We start from the raw sequence: 15,117 nt of genomic DNA, 5'->3' as shown, positions 1-15,117 counted from the left end.
GTTATGAGCTTGTCGCAGTGTGTACTTAGCAAACCGCGACCCACGTGCGAATCCACCCCGGCCACCCACCCCCGTCGAGGTGCACACCCTCCCTCGCGAAGTGCGCCCCGTTCGCCAAGTGTGAGCCCTGCCCGGGTGCGCGCACCTTGCTAGGGCGTCGGGTGTGCACCCGGCCCGGCCTACGTGCGTGCACCTGGAGGGGGCGTCGTGTGCGTGCAGTGTCCCGTCTGCAACGCGGTGCCCACACACCACCTCGGGCGCAACGACCTGCGCTCACATGTGGGCCGAGTGCACCTTGGTGCATGTTCGGGGCGCCTCGGGTGCACGCTCGATCTTGCCCCGGTGCACCAAGGCGCTCGGTTTGCCCCGGGTGCGCACTTGGTGCAAGGTGGGCACCCAAAATAGGGATCAAGCACCAAAACACAAGTTTCGGGATGCAAAATGGGACCCAAGGACCACAAATGCGTTCCAAGACCCATGATGGGTCCACGAGAACAAAAATGTGTTCCGAGACTTAATAAACAAATATTGGGTTTTAGGAGAAGAAACATGCTCTGATGCCCAAAACGAGAATCGACCCCGAAAAGGCCACAGGCCAAAAGTGGGATGCGAGACAAAAAAAAATGGGACCCGAGGACCAAAATTGGGTTCCCAGGTCGAAGACAGGGCAACCGGACAAGAAACGACCTCTAAGGCTCGAAATGAGTCCCGACGACTAAAACTTGACAAGAAGCACCCATCAGGCACCCAACTCGACACCCATGGGATGCCGACCCACCCGGGCTTCCACCTAGCACACCTTGGCACCCACCCACCCTCGCACCCAACCTCGCACCCAACTTAGCACCTTTGAACCCACATTGGCACTCACCCTGACCCTGGCACCTTGGAACCCACATTGGCACTCACCTTGACCCTGGCACCCACCTTTGCACTCACCTTGGGACCCACCCTGGCTCCCACCTCGGCACCCACCCAGACACCCACCTTGGTTCCTTGGCACCCACCTTGGATCCTTGGCACCCACCCCGACACCCACCTTGGCACGCAACTTGGCTACTTGCCACCCACCTTGGCTCCTTGACGCCCACCCCGACAACCACCCCGTGACCTACCCTGGCTAGGGTTGGTGCACACCCACCCTGGTGCCCACCTTGGCACCCACCCTATGACCCACCTTGGCACGCACCTTAGTACCCACCCCGTTACCCACCCTAGGACCCACCCCGTGACCCACCTTGGCCAGGGTGGGTGCCTTGGTGCGCACAACTTGCCTGGGCTGCACACCAGGGCGGGCTCAAGATGGCACCCGCGTTCCGTTTTTTTCACTATCTTTCAAAACGGAAATTTTAAAATCTCATTTTTTTCTTTTTTTTGCCTTTTCTGGAAATTAGTGAAGGCAGCGCATCAAAGGTGCGCAATGCTGGTGCGAACCCGGGAGCGCTCCGATGTGTGCTCCAAGGTGCGGCGTGCACGAAGTCCGAGCCCGGTTTGCCCCGGGTGCGCACCTCGCGTGCACCTTCGCCGGGGTGAGCACCTTGGCTGGGTTGCGCGCCCTGGTGCGTACCAAGGAGCGCTCTGAAGTGTGCTCCAAGGTGCGGCGTGCACGAAGTCGGAGCCCGGTTTGCCCCGGGTGTGCACCTCGGGTGCGCACCTCGCGTGCACCTTCGCTGCGGTGGGCACCTTGGCTGGGTTGCGCGCCTTGGTGGGCACCATGCAGTGCACGAAGTCGGAGCCCGGTTTGCCCCGGGCGCGCACCTCCGCCAGGGTGGGCACCTTGGTGCGCACAACTTGCCTGGGCTGCGCATCAGGAAGGGCTCAAGATGGCACCCGCGTTCCGTTTTTTTCACTATCTTTCAGAACGGAAATTTTAAAATATCGTTTTTTTTTGCCTTTTCTGGAAATTAGTGAAGGCAGCGCATCAAAGGTGCGCAACGCTGGTGCGAACCTGGGAGCGCTCCGATGTGTGCTCCAAGGTGCGGCGTGCACGAAGTCGGAGCCCGGTTTGCCTCGGGTGCGCCCTGGTGGGCACCATGGTGCGCACCAAGGAGCGCTCCGAAGTGTGCTCCAAGGTGCGGCCTGCACGAAGTCGGAGCCCGGTTTGCCCCGGGTGTGCACCTCGGGTGGGCACCTTGGTGCGCATGCCTTGCCTGGGCTGCGCACCAGGGCGGGCTCAAGATGGCACCCGCGTTCCTTTTTTTTCACTATCTTTCAAAACGGAAATTTTAAAATCTCATTTTTTTTTGCCTTTTTCTGGAAATTAGTGAAGGCAGCGCATCAAAGGTGCGCACCTCGCTGCCCACCACGGTGCGCAACGCCGGTGGGCACCCGGGAGTGCTTCGAAGTGTGCTCCAAGGTGCTGCGTGCACGTTGTCGGAGCCCGGTTTGCCCCGGGTGCGCACCTCGCGTGCACCTTCGTCGGGGTGGGCACCTTGGCTTGGTTTGCCCCGGCTGCGCTCCGAAGCGGGGTTATTGGAGCGCCGCCTCTTTTTTTGTCGGAGCGTTTGGTGGGGTTTCTCGCATTGGCTCTTCCGAGGCCCGGTTGCCACCCTGGCGCGCACGAAGTCGGAAGTAGGGTTAATTGCCCGGGTGCGCACCTTTGCCAGGGTGGCACCTTACCTGGGCTGCGCACCAGGGCGGGCTCAAGATGGCACGCGCGTTCCGTTTTTTTCACTATCTTTCAAAACGGAAATTTTAAAATCTCCTTTTTTTTTTGCCTTTTCTGGAAATTAGTGAAGGCAGCGCATCAAAGGTGCGCACCTCGCTGCCCACCTTGGTGTGCTCTGAGGTGCGCACCCGGGAGCGCTACGAAGTGTGCTCCAAGGTGCGGCGTGCACGTTGTCGGAGCCCGGTTTGCCCCGGGTGCGCACCTCGCCTGCACCTTGGCCGGGGTGGGCACCTTGGCTGGGTTTGCCCAGGGTGCGCTCCGAAGCGGGGTTACTGGAGCGCCCCCTCTTTTTTTGTCAGAGAGTTTGGTGGGGTTTCTCGCATTGGCTCTTCCCAGGCCCGGTTGTTGGGTGCGCTCCCACCCTGGCGCGCGCGAAGTTGGAAGTTGGGTTAATTGCCCGGGCGCGCACCTTCGCCAGGGTGGGCACCTTGGTGCGCAAACCTTGGCTGGGCTGCGCACCAGGGCGGGCTCAAGATGGCACCAGCATTCCCTTTTTCTCACTATCTTTCAAAACGGAAATTTTAAAATCTCGTTTTTTTTTTGCCTTTTATGGAAATTAGTGAAGGCATCGCATCAAAGGTGCGCACCTCGCTGCCCACCTTGGTGTGCTCCGAGGTGCCCACCACGGTGCGCAACGCCGGTGCGAACCCGGGAGCGCCCCGATGTGTGCTCCAAGGTGCGGCGTGCACGAAGTCGGACCCCGGTTTGCCCCGGGTGCGCACCTCGCGTGCACCTTGGTGCGCACACCTTGGCTGGGTTGCGCGGCCTGGTGGGCACCATGGTGCGCACCAAGGAGCGCTCCGAAGTGTGCTCCAAGGTGCGGCGTGCACGAAGTCGGAGCCCGGTTTGCCCCGGGTGCGCACCTTCGCCGCGGTGGGCACCATGGCGTGCACGAAGTCGGAGCCCGGTTTGCCCCGGGTGCGCACCTCGCGTGCACCTTCGCCGGGGTGGGCACCTCGGCTGGGTTGCGCGCCCTGGTGCGCACCAAGGAGCGCTCTGAAGTGTGCTCCAAGGTGCGGCGTGCACGAAGTCGGAGCCCGGTTTGCCCCGGGTGTGCACCTCGCGTGCACCTTCGCTGCGGTGGGCACCTTGGCTGGGTTGCGCGCCTTGGTGGGCACCATGCAGTGCACGAAGTCGGAGCCCGGTTTGCCCCGGGCGCGCACCTCCGCCAGGGTGGGCACCTTGGTGCGCACAACTTGCCTGGGCTGCGCACCAGGAAGGGCTCAAGATGGCACCCGCGTTCCGTTTTTTTCACTATCTTTCAGAACGGAAATTTTAAAATATCGTTTTTTTTTGCCTTTTCTGGAAATTAGTGAAGGCAGCGCATCAAAGGTGCGCAACGCTGGTGCGAACCTGGGAGCGCTCCGATGTGTGCTCCAAGGTGCGGCGTGCACGAAGTCGGACCCCGGTTTGCCCCGGGTGCGCACCTCGCGTGCACCTTGGTGCGCACACCTTGGCTGGGTTGCGCGCCCTGGTGGGCACCATGGTGCGCACCAAGGAGCGCTCCGAAGTGTGCTCCAAGGTGCGGCGTGCACGAAGTCGGAGCCCGGTTTGCCCCGGGTGCGCACCTCGCGTGCACCTTCGCCGCGGTGGGCACCATGGCGTGCACGAAGTCGGAGCCCGGTTTGCCCCGGGTGCGCACCTCGCGTGCACCTTCGCCGGGGTGGGCACCTTAGTGTGCAGACCTTGGCTGGGTTGCGCGCCCTGGTGGGCACCATGGTGCGCACCAAGGAGCGCTCCGAAGTGTGCTCCAAGGTGCGGCCTGCACGAAGTCGGAGCCCGGTTTGCCCCGGGTGTGCACCTCGGGTGGGCACCTTGGTGCGCATGCCTTGCCTGGGCTGCGCACCAGGGCGGGCTCAAGATGGCACCCGCGTTCCTTTTTTTTCACTATCTTTCAAAACGGAAATTTTAAAATCTCATTTTTTTTTGCCTTTTTCTGGAAATTAGTGAAGGCAGCGCATCAAAGGTGCGCACCTCGCTGCCCACCACGGTGCGCAACGCCGGTGGGCACCCGGGAGTGCTTCGAAGTGTGCTCCAAGGTGCTGCGTGCACGTTGTCGGAGCCCGGTTTGCCCCGGGTGCGCACCTCGCGTGCACCTTCGTCGGGGTGGGCACCTTGGCTGGGTTTGCCCCGGCTGCGCTCCGAAGCGGGGTTATTGGAGCGCCGCCTCTTTTTTTGTCGGAGCGTTTGGTGGGGTTTCTCGCATTGGCTCTTCCGAGGCCCGGTTGCCACCCTGGCGCGCACGAAGTCGGAAGTAGGGTTAATTGCCCGGGTGCGCACCTTTGCCAGGGTGGGCACCTTACCTGGGCTGCGCACCAGGGCGGGCTCAAGATGGCACGCGCGTTCCGTTTTTTTCACTATCTTTCAAAACGGAAATTTTAAAATCTCCTTTTTTTTTTGCCTTTTCTGGAAATTAGTGAAGGCAGCGCATCAAAGGTGCGCACCTCGCTGCCCACCTTGGTGTGCTCTGAGGTGCGCACCCGGGAGCGCTACGAAGTGTGCTCCAAGGTGCGGCGTGCACGTTGTCGGAGCCCGGTTTGCCCCGGGTGCGCACCTCGCCTGCACCTTGGCCGGGGTGGGCACCTTGGCTGGGTTTGCCCAGGGTGCGCTCCGAAGCGGGGTTACTGGAGCGCCCCCTCTTTTTTTGTCAGAGCGTTTGGTGGGGTTTCTCGCATTGGCTCTTCCCAGGCCCGGTTGTTGGGTGCGCTCCCACCCTGGCGCGCGCGAAGTTGGAAGTTGGGTTAATTGCCCGGGCGCGCACCTTCGCCAGGGTGGGCACCTTGGTGCGCACACCTTGGCTGGGCTGCGCACCAGGGCGGGCTCAAGATGGCACCAGCATTCCCTTTTTCTCACTATCTTTCAAAACGGAAATTTTAAAATCTCGTTTTTTTTTTGCCTTTTATGGAAATTAGTGAAGGCATCGCATCAAAGGTGCGCACCTCGCTGCCCACCTTGGTGTGCTCCGAGGTGCCCACCACGGTGCGCAACGCTGGTGCGAACCCGGGAGCGCCCCGATGTGTGCTCCAAGGTGCGGCGTGCACGAAGTCGGACCCCGGTTTGCCCCGGGTGCGCACCTCGCGTGCACCTTGGTGCGCACACCTTGGCTGGGTTGCGCGGCCTGGTGGGCACCATGGTGCGCACCAAGGAGCGCTCCGAAGTGTGCTCCAAGGTGCGGCGTGCACGAAGTCGGAGCCCGGTTTGCCCCGGGTACGCACCTCGCGTGCACCTTCGCCGGGGTGGGCACCTCGGCTGGGTTGCGCGCCCTGGTGCGCACCAAGGAGCGCTCCGAAGTGTGCTCCAAGGTGCGGCGTGCACGAAGTCGGAGCCCGGTTTGCCCCGGGTGCGCACCTTCGCCGCGGTGCGCACCATGGCGTGCACGAAGTCGGAGCCCGGTTTGCCCCGGGTGCGCACCTCGCGTGCACCTTCGGCGGGGTTGCGCGCCCTGGTGGGCACCATGGTGCGCACCAAGGAGCGCTCCGAAGTGTGCTCCAAGGTGCGGCGTGCACGAAGTCGGAGCCCGGTTTGCCCCGGGTGCGCACCTCGCGTGCACCTTCGGCGGGGTTGCGCGCCCTGGTGGGCACCATGGTGCGCACCAAGGAGCGCTCCGAAGTGTGCTCCAAGGTGCGGCGTGCACGAAGTCGGAGCCCGGTTTGCCCCGGGTGCGCACCTCGCGTGCACCTTCGCCGCGGTGGGCACCATGGCGTGCACGAAGTCGGAGCCCGGTTTGCCCCGGGTGCGCACCTCGCGTGCACCTTCGCCGGGGTGGGCACCTCGGCTGGGTTGCGCGCCCTGGTGCGCACCAAGGAGCGCTCCGAAGTGTGCTCCAAGGTGCGGCGTGCACGAAGTCGGAGCCCGGTTTGCCCCGGGTGCGCACCTCGCGTGCACCTTCGCCAGGGTGGGCACCTCGGTGCGCACACCTTCTCAATGTTTTCTTGCCTTTTCTGGAAATTGGTGAAGGCAGCGCATCAAAGGTGCGCACCTCGGTGTGCTCCGAGGTGCGAACCCGAGAGCGCTCCGAGGTGCCCACGAAGTCGAAAGTCGGGTTAATTGCATTGTTTTCCCCGGGTGCGCTCCGAGGTGCGCAACATCGGCGCGCACCAAGGAGGGCTCCGAAGTGTGCTCCAAGGTGCGCACGATGGCGTGCACCTCTGGTGCGCACGATTCGGAGCTCGGTTTGACCGGGGTGCGCACACCTTGGCTGGGTTGCGCACCTTTTGTGCGCTCCAAGGTGCGCACGAAGTCGGAGCTCGGTTTGCCCCGGGTGCGCACCTTCGCCAGGGTGCGCACCTTGATGCGCACGCCTTGGCTGGGCTGCGCACCTTGGTGGGCGCCATGGTGCGCACCTTTCGTGCGCTCCAAGGTGCGCACGAAGTCGGAGCTCGGTTTGCCCCGGGTGCGCACCTTGGTGGGCGCCATGGTGCACTCCGAGGTGCCCAAGATTGGTGCGCACCAAGGAGCGCTCCGAAGTGCGCTCCAAGGTGCGCGCGAAGTCGAAAGTTGGGTTAATTGTCCGGTTTGCCTCGGGTGCGCACCTTGCGTGCACCTTCGCCAGGGTGGGCGCCTTGGTGCGCACACCTTGGCTGGGCTGCGCACACCTTGGCACCCGCGTTTCCTTCATTTTAAATTTTTTTTTTTTACAATCTCTCAAGTGGGAAATTCTATAATCTCAACTTTTTTTGCCTTTTCAGGAAACTTTTGAATGGAGCGCATCATTGGTGCGCTCCGAAGTGTGCTCCAAAGCTCTCTCCAGCTGCGTGCACCTGCCCCGGCCGCGCACCCGGCCCCGCCCAGCTTCGCTCACCTGTCCCGGGCGTCTGGTGCGGAACCTTAGAGTAAGAAACATCACCGTGCACCTTGGCCAACGTGCGCGACTCGACCGAGCGCGCACTGGCCGAGGTGCACACCGATTTCACCTGGGTGCGCGCGCAGCACCTCGGGCGCACCGGGGTGCGCGCACAACGCCCGGGTTGCACCGTGGCCTGTGTGCTCGGGGCGCCTCGGGTGCGCGCTCGGTGTCGCCCCCCGCGCGCGCGGTAGTGCGGGCAGCGCACCCCGGCCCGGCCCGGCCCCGACGAGAACGCAAACGGGCAAAAGGTTTATTCAAATAGCATTGCGACGCCCGGCGAAAAACTAAAAAAGGGTGCAACACCGGGACTTCCCGGGAGGTCACCCATCCCAGTACTACTCCGGCCCAAGCGCGCTTAACTGCGGAGTTCTGATGGGATCCGGTGCACTAACGCTGGTATGATCGCACCCGTTATGAGCTTGTCGCAGTGTGTACTTAGCAAACCGCGACCCACGTGCGAATCCACCCCGGCCACCCACCCCCGTCGAGGTGCACACCCTCCCTCGCGAAGTGCGCCCCGTTCGCCAAGTGTGAGCCCTGCCCGGGTGCGCGCACCTTGCTAGGGCGTCGGGTGTGCACCCGGCCCGGCCTACGTGCGTGCACCTGGAGGGGGCGTCGTGTGCGTGCAGTGTCCCGTCTGCAACGCGGTGCCCACACACCACCTCGGGCGCAACGACCTGCGCTCACATGTGGGCCGAGTGCACCTTGGTGCATGTTCGGGGCGCCTCGGGTGCACGCTCGATCTTGCCCCGGTGCACCAAGGCGCTCGGTTTGCCCCGGGTGCGCACTTGGTGCAAGGTGGGCACCCAAAATAGGGATCAAGCACCAAAACACAAGTTTCGGGATGCAAAATGGGACCCAAGGACCACAAATGCGTTCCAAGACCCATGATGGGTCCACGAGAACAAAAATGTGTTCCGAGACTTAATAAACAAATATTGGGTTTTAGGAGAAGAAACATGCTCTGATGCCCAAAACGAGAATCGACCCCGAAAAGGCCACAGGCCAAAAGTGGGATGCGAGACAAAAAAAAATGGGACCCGAGGACCAAAATTGGGTTCCCAGGTCGAAGACAGGGCAACCGGACAAGAAACGACCTCTAAGGCTCGAAATGAGTCCCGACGACTAAAACTTGACAAGAAGCACCCATCAGGCACCCAACTCGACACCCATGGGATGCCGACCCACCCGGGCTTCCACCTAGCACACCTTGGCACCCACCCACCCTCGCACCCAACCTCGCACCCAACTTAGCACCTTTGAACCCACATTGGCACTCACCCTGACCCTGGCACCTTGGAACCCACATTGGCACTCACCTTGACCCTGGCACCCACCTTTGCACTCACCTTGGGACCCACCCTGGCTCCCACCTCGGCACCCACCCAGACACCCACCTTGGTTCCTTGGCACCCACCTTGGATCCTTGGCACCCACCCCGACACCCACCTTGGCACGCAACTTGGCTACTTGCCACCCACCTTGGCTCCTTGACGCCCACCCCGACAACCACCCCGTGACCTACCCTGGCTAGGGTTGGTGCACACCCACCCTGGTGCCCACCTTGGCACCCACCCTATGACCCACCTTGGCACGCACCTTAGTACCCACCCCGTTACCCACCCTAGGACCCACCCCGTGACCCACCTTGGCCAGGGTGGGTGCCTTGGTGCGCACAACTTGCCTGGGCTGCACACCAGGGCGGGCTCAAGATGGCACCCGCGTTCCGTTTTTTTCACTATCTTTCAAAACGGAAATTTTAAAATCTCATTTTTTTCTTTTTTTTGCCTTTTCTGGAAATTAGTGAAGGCAGCGCATCAAAGGTGCGCAATGCTGGTGCGAACCCGGGAGCGCTCCGATGTGTGCTCCAAGGTGCGGCGTGCACGAAGTCCGAGCCCGGTTTGCCCCGGGTGCGCACCTCGCGTGCACCTTCGCCGGGGTGAGCACCTTGGCTGGGTTGCGCGCCCTGGTGCGTACCAAGGAGCGCTCTGAAGTGTGCTCCAAGGTGCGGCGTGCACGAAGTCGGAGCCCGGTTTGCCCCGGGTGTGCACCTCGGGTGCGCACCTCGCGTGCACCTTCGCTGCGGTGGGCACCTTGGCTGGGTTGCGCGCCTTGGTGGGCACCATGCAGTGCACGAAGTCGGAGCCCGGTTTGCCCCGGGCGCGCACCTCCGCCAGGGTGGGCACCTTGGTGCGCACAACTTGCCTGGGCTGCGCATCAGGAAGGGCTCAAGATGGCACCCGCGTTCCGTTTTTTTCACTATCTTTCAGAACGGAAATTTTAAAATATCGTTTTTTTTTGCCTTTTCTGGAAATTAGTGAAGGCAGCGCATCAAAGGTGCGCAACGCTGGTGCGAACCTGGGAGCGCTCCGATGTGTGCTCCAAGGTGCGGCGTGCACGAAGTCGGAGCCCGGTTTGCCTCGGGTGCGCCCTGGTGGGCACCATGGTGCGCACCAAGGAGCGCTCCGAAGTGTGCTCCAAGGTGCGGCCTGCACGAAGTCGGAGCCCGGTTTGCCCCGGGTGTGCACCTCGGGTGGGCACCTTGGTGCGCATGCCTTGCCTGGGCTGCGCACCAGGGCGGGCTCAAGATGGCACCCGCGTTCCTTTTTTTTCACTATCTTTCAAAACGGAAATTTTAAAATCTCATTTTTTTTTGCCTTTTTCTGGAAATTAGTGAAGGCAGCGCATCAAAGGTGCGCACCTCGCTGCCCACCACGGTGCGCAACGCCGGTGGGCACCCGGGAGTGCTTCGAAGTGTGCTCCAAGGTGCTGCGTGCACGTTGTCGGAGCCCGGTTTGCCCCGGGTGCGCACCTCGCGTGCACCTTCGTCGGGGTGGGCACCTTGGCTTGGTTTGCCCCGGCTGCGCTCCGAAGCGGGGTTATTGGAGCGCCGCCTCTTTTTTTGTCGGAGCGTTTGGTGGGGTTTCTCGCATTGGCTCTTCCGAGGCCCGGTTGCCACCCTGGCGCGCACGAAGTCGGAAGTAGGGTTAATTGCCCGGGTGCGCACCTTTGCCAGGGTGGCACCTTACCTGGGCTGCGCACCAGGGCGGGCTCAAGATGGCACGCGCGTTCCGTTTTTTTCACTATCTTTCAAAACGGAAATTTTAAAATCTCCTTTTTTTTTTGCCTTTTCTGGAAATTAGTGAAGGCAGCGCATCAAAGGTGCGCACCTCGCTGCCCACCTTGGTGTGCTCTGAGGTGCGCACCCGGGAGCGCTACGAAGTGTGCTCCAAGGTGCGGCGTGCACGTTGTCGGAGCCCGGTTTGCCCCGGGTGCGCACCTCGCCTGCACCTTGGCCGGGGTGGGCACCTTGGCTGGGTTTGCCCAGGGTGCGCTCCGAAGCGGGGTTACTGGAGCGCCCCCTCTTTTTTTGTCAGAGAGTTTGGTGGGGTTTCTCGCATTGGCTCTTCCCAGGCCCGGTTGTTGGGTGCGCTCCCACCCTGGCGCGCGCGAAGTTGGAAGTTGGGTTAATTGCCCGGGCGCGCACCTTCGCCAGGGTGGGCACCTTGGTGCGCAAACCTTGGCTGGGCTGCGCACCAGGGCGGGCTCAAGATGGCACCAGCATTCCCTTTTTCTCACTATCTTTCAAAACGGAAATTTTAAAATCTCGTTTTTTTTTTGCCTTTTATGGAAATTAGTGAAGGCATCGCATCAAAGGTGCGCACCTCGCTGCCCACCTTGGTGTGCTCCGAGGTGCCCACCACGGTGCGCAACGCCGGTGCGAACCCGGGAGCGCCCCGATGTGTGCTCCAAGGTGCGGCGTGCACGAAGTCGGACCCCGGTTTGCCCCGGGTGCGCACCTCGCGTGCACCTTGGTGCGCACACCTTGGCTGGGTTGCGCGGCCTGGTGGGCACCATGGTGCGCACCAAGGAGCGCTCCGAAGTGTGCTCCAAGGTGCGGCGTGCACGAAGTCGGAGCCCGGTTTGCCCCGGGTGCGCACCTTCGCCGCGGTGGGCACCATGGCGTGCACGAAGTCGGAGCCCGGTTTGCCCCGGGTGCGCACCTCGCGTGCACCTTCGCCGGGGTGGGCACCTCGGCTGGGTTGCGCGCCCTGGTGCGCACCAAGGAGCGCTCTGAAGTGTGCTCCAAGGTGCGGCGTGCACGAAGTCGGAGCCCGGTTTGCCCCGGGTGTGCACCTCGCGTGCACCTTCGCTGCGGTGGGCACCTTGGCTGGGTTGCGCGCCTTGGTGGGCACCATGCAGTGCACGAAGTCGGAGCCCGGTTTGCCCCGGGCGCGCACCTCGCCAGGGTGGGCACCTTGGTGCGCACAACTTGCCTGGGCTGCGCACCAGGAAGGGCTCAAGATGGCACCCGCGTTCCGTTTTTTTCACTATCTTTCAGAACGGAAATTTTAAAATATCGTTTTTTTTTGCCTTTTCTGGAAATTAGTGAAGGCAGCGCATCAAAGGTGCGCAACGCTGGTGCGAACCTGGGAGCGCTCCGATGTGTGCTCCAAGGTGCGGCGTGCACGAAGTCGGACCCCGGTTTGCCCCGGGTGCGCACCTCGCGTGCACCTTGGTGCGCACACCTTGGCTGGGTTGCGCGCCCTGGTGGGCACCATGGTGCGCACCAAGGAGCGCTCCGAAGTGTGCTCCAAGGTGCGGCGTGCACGAAGTCGGAGCCCGGTTTGCCCCGGGTGCGCACCTCGCGTGCACCTTCGCCGCGGTGGGCACCATGGCGTGCACGAAGTCGGAGCCCGGTTTGCCCCGGGTGCGCACCTCGCGTGCACCTTCGCCGGGGTGGGCACCTTAGTGTGCAGACCTTGGCTGGGTTGCGCGCCCTGGTGGGCACCATGGTGCGCACCAAGGAGCGCTCCGAAGTGTGCTCCAAGGTGCGGCCTGCACGAAGTCGGAGCCCGGTTTGCCCCGGGTGTGCACCTCGGGTGGGCACCTTGGTGCGCATGCCTTGCCTGGGCTGCGCACCAGGGCGGGCTCAAGATGGCACCCGCGTTCCTTTTTTTTCACTATCTTTCAAAACGGAAATTTTAAAATCTCATTTTTTTTTGCCTTTTTCTGGAAATTAGTGAAGGCAGCGCATCAAAGGTGCGCACCTCGCTGCCCACCACGGTGCGCAACGCCGGTGGGCACCCGGGAGTGCTTCGAAGTGTGCTCCAAGGTGCTGCGTGCACGTTGTCGGAGCCCGGTTTGCCCCGGGTGCGCACCTCGCGTGCACCTTCGTCGGGGTGGGCACCTTGGCTGGGTTTGCCCCGGCTGCGCTCCGAAGCGGGGTTATTGGAGCGCCGCCTCTTTTTTTGTCGGAGCGTTTGGTGGGGTTTCTCGCATTGGCTCTTCCGAGGCCCGGTTGCCACCCTGGCGCGCACGAAGTCGGAAGTAGGGTTAATTGCCCGGGTGCGCACCTTTGCCAGGGTGGGCACCTTACCTGGGCTGCGCACCAGGGCGGGCTCAAGATGGCACGCGCGTTCCGTTTTTTTCACTATCTTTCAAAACGGAAATTTTAAAATCTCCTTTTTTTTTTGCCTTTTCTGGAAATTAGTGAAGGCAGCGCATCAAAGGTGCGCACCTCGCTGCCCACCTTGGTGTGCTCTGAGGTGCGCACCCGGGAGCGCTACGAAGTGTGCTCCAAGGTGCGGCGTGCACGTTGTCGGAGCCCGGTTTGCCCCGGGTGCGCACCTCGCCTGCACCTTGGCCGGGGTGGGCACCTTGGCTGGGTTTGCCCAGGGTGCGCTCCGAAGCGGGGTTACTGGAGCGCCCCCTCTTTTTTTGTCAGAGCGTTTGGTGGGGTTTCTCGCATTGGCTCTTCCCAGGCCCGGTTGTTGGGTGCGCTCCCACCCTGGCGCGCGCGAAGTTGGAAGTTGGGTTAATTGCCCGGGCGCGCACCTTCGCCAGGGTGGGCACCTTGGTGCGCACACCTTGGCTGGGCTGCACACCAGGGCGGGCTCAAGATGGCACCAGCATTCCCTTTTTCTCACTATCTTTCAAAACGGAAATTTTAAAATCTCGTTTTTTTTTTGCCTTTTATGGAAATTAGTGAAGGCATCGCATCAAAGGTGCGCACCTCGCTGCCCACCTTGGTGTGCTCCGAGGTGCCCACCACGGTGCGCAACGCCGGTGCGAACCCGGGAGCGCCCCGATGTGTGCTCCAAGGTGCGGCGTGCACGAAGTCGGACCCCGGTTTGCCCCGGGTGCGCACCTCGCGTGCACCTTGGTGCGCACACCTTGGCTGGGTTGCGCGGCCTGGTGGGCACCATGGTGCGCACCAAGGAGCGCTCCGAAGTGTGCTCCAAGGTGCGGCGTGCACGAAGTCGGAGCCCGGTTTGCCCCGGGTACGCACCTCGCGTGCACCTTCGCCGGGGTGGGCACCTCGGCTGGGTTGCGCGCCCTGGTGCGCACCAAGGAGCGCTCCGAAGTGTGCTCCAAGGTGCGGCGTGCACGAAGTCGGAGCCCGGTTTGCCCCGGGTGCGCACCTTCGCCGCGGTGCGCACCATGGCGTGCACGAAGTCGGAGCCCGGTTTGCCCCGGGTGCGCACCTCGCGTGCACCTTCGGCGGGGTTGCGCGCCCTGGTGGGCACCATGGTGCGCACCAAGGAGCGCTCCGAAGTGTGCTCCAAGGTGCGGCGTGCACGAAGTCGGAGCCCGGTTTGCCCCGGGTGCGCACCTCGCGTGCACCTTCGGCGGGGTTGCGCGCCCTGGTGGGCACCATGGTGCGCACCAAGGAGCGCTCCGAAGTGTGCTCCAAGGTGCGGCGTGCACGAAGTCGGAGCCCGGTTTGCCCCGGGTGCGCACCTCGCGTGCACCTTCGCCGCGGTGGGCACCATGGCGTGCACGAAGTCGGAGCCCGGTTTGCCCCGGGTGCGCACCTCGCGTGCACCTTCGCCGGGGTGGGCACCTCGGCTGGGTTGCGCGCCCTGGTGCGCACCAAGGAGCGCTCCGAAGTGTGCTCCAAGGTGCGGCGTGCACGAAGTCGGAGCCCGGTTTGCCCCGGGTGCGCACCTCGCGTGCACCTTCGCCAGGGTGGGCACCTCGGTGCGCACACCTTCTCAATGTTTTCTTGCCTTTTCTGGAAATTGGTGAAGGCAGCGCATCAAAGGTGCGCACCTCGGTGTGCTCCGAGGTGCGAACCCGAGAGCGCTCCGAGGTGCCCACGAAGTCGAAAGTCGGGTTAATTGCATTGTTTTCCCCGGGTGCGCTCCGAGGTGCGCAACATCGGCGCGCACCAAGGAGGGCTCCGAAGTGTGCTCCAAGGTGCGCACGATGGCGTGCACCTCTGGTGCGCACGATTCGGAGCTCGGTTTGACCGGGGTGCGCACACCTTGGCTGGGTTGCGCACCTTTTGTGCGCTCCAAGGTGCGCACGAAGTCGGAGCTCGGTTTGCCCCGGGTGCGCACCTTCGCCAGGGTGCGCACCTTGATGCGCACGCCTTGGCTGGGCTGCGCACCTTGGTGGGCGCCATGGTGCGCACCTTTCGTGCGCTCCAAGGTGCGCACGAAGTCGGAGCTCGGTTTGCCCCGGGTGCGCACCTTGGTGGGCGCCATGGTGCACTCCGAGGTGCCCAAGATTGGTGCGCACCAAGGAGCGCTCCGAAGTGCGCTCCAAGGTGCGCGCGAAGTCGAAAGTTGGGTTAATTGTCCGGTTTGCCTCGGGT

At 62.9% G+C, this 15,117-nt stretch overlaps 1 non-coding gene across 1 annotated transcript; it reads right to left on the bottom strand.

The window, feature by feature from the left end:
• Positions 1 to 7,805: 7,805 nt before the first annotated feature.
• On the bottom strand, positions 7,806 to 7,924 carry LOC131870330 (5S ribosomal RNA). Its single transcript, XR_009368651.1, has one exon. It is a non-coding gene; the product is annotated as a 5S ribosomal RNA (ribosomal RNA).
• Between the last annotated feature and the right edge of the window lie 7,193 nt (positions 7,925 to 15,117).

This window comes from Cryptomeria japonica, unplaced genomic scaffold (assembly GCF_030272615.1).
Source record: "Cryptomeria japonica unplaced genomic scaffold, Sugi_1.0 HiC_scaffold_314, whole genome shotgun sequence".
Taxonomy (NCBI): domain Eukaryota; kingdom Viridiplantae; phylum Streptophyta; class Pinopsida; order Cupressales; family Cupressaceae; genus Cryptomeria; species Cryptomeria japonica.
The sequence above is the reverse complement of the archived record's forward strand: the minus strand, read 5'-3'. Positions and strand labels throughout refer to the sequence as shown.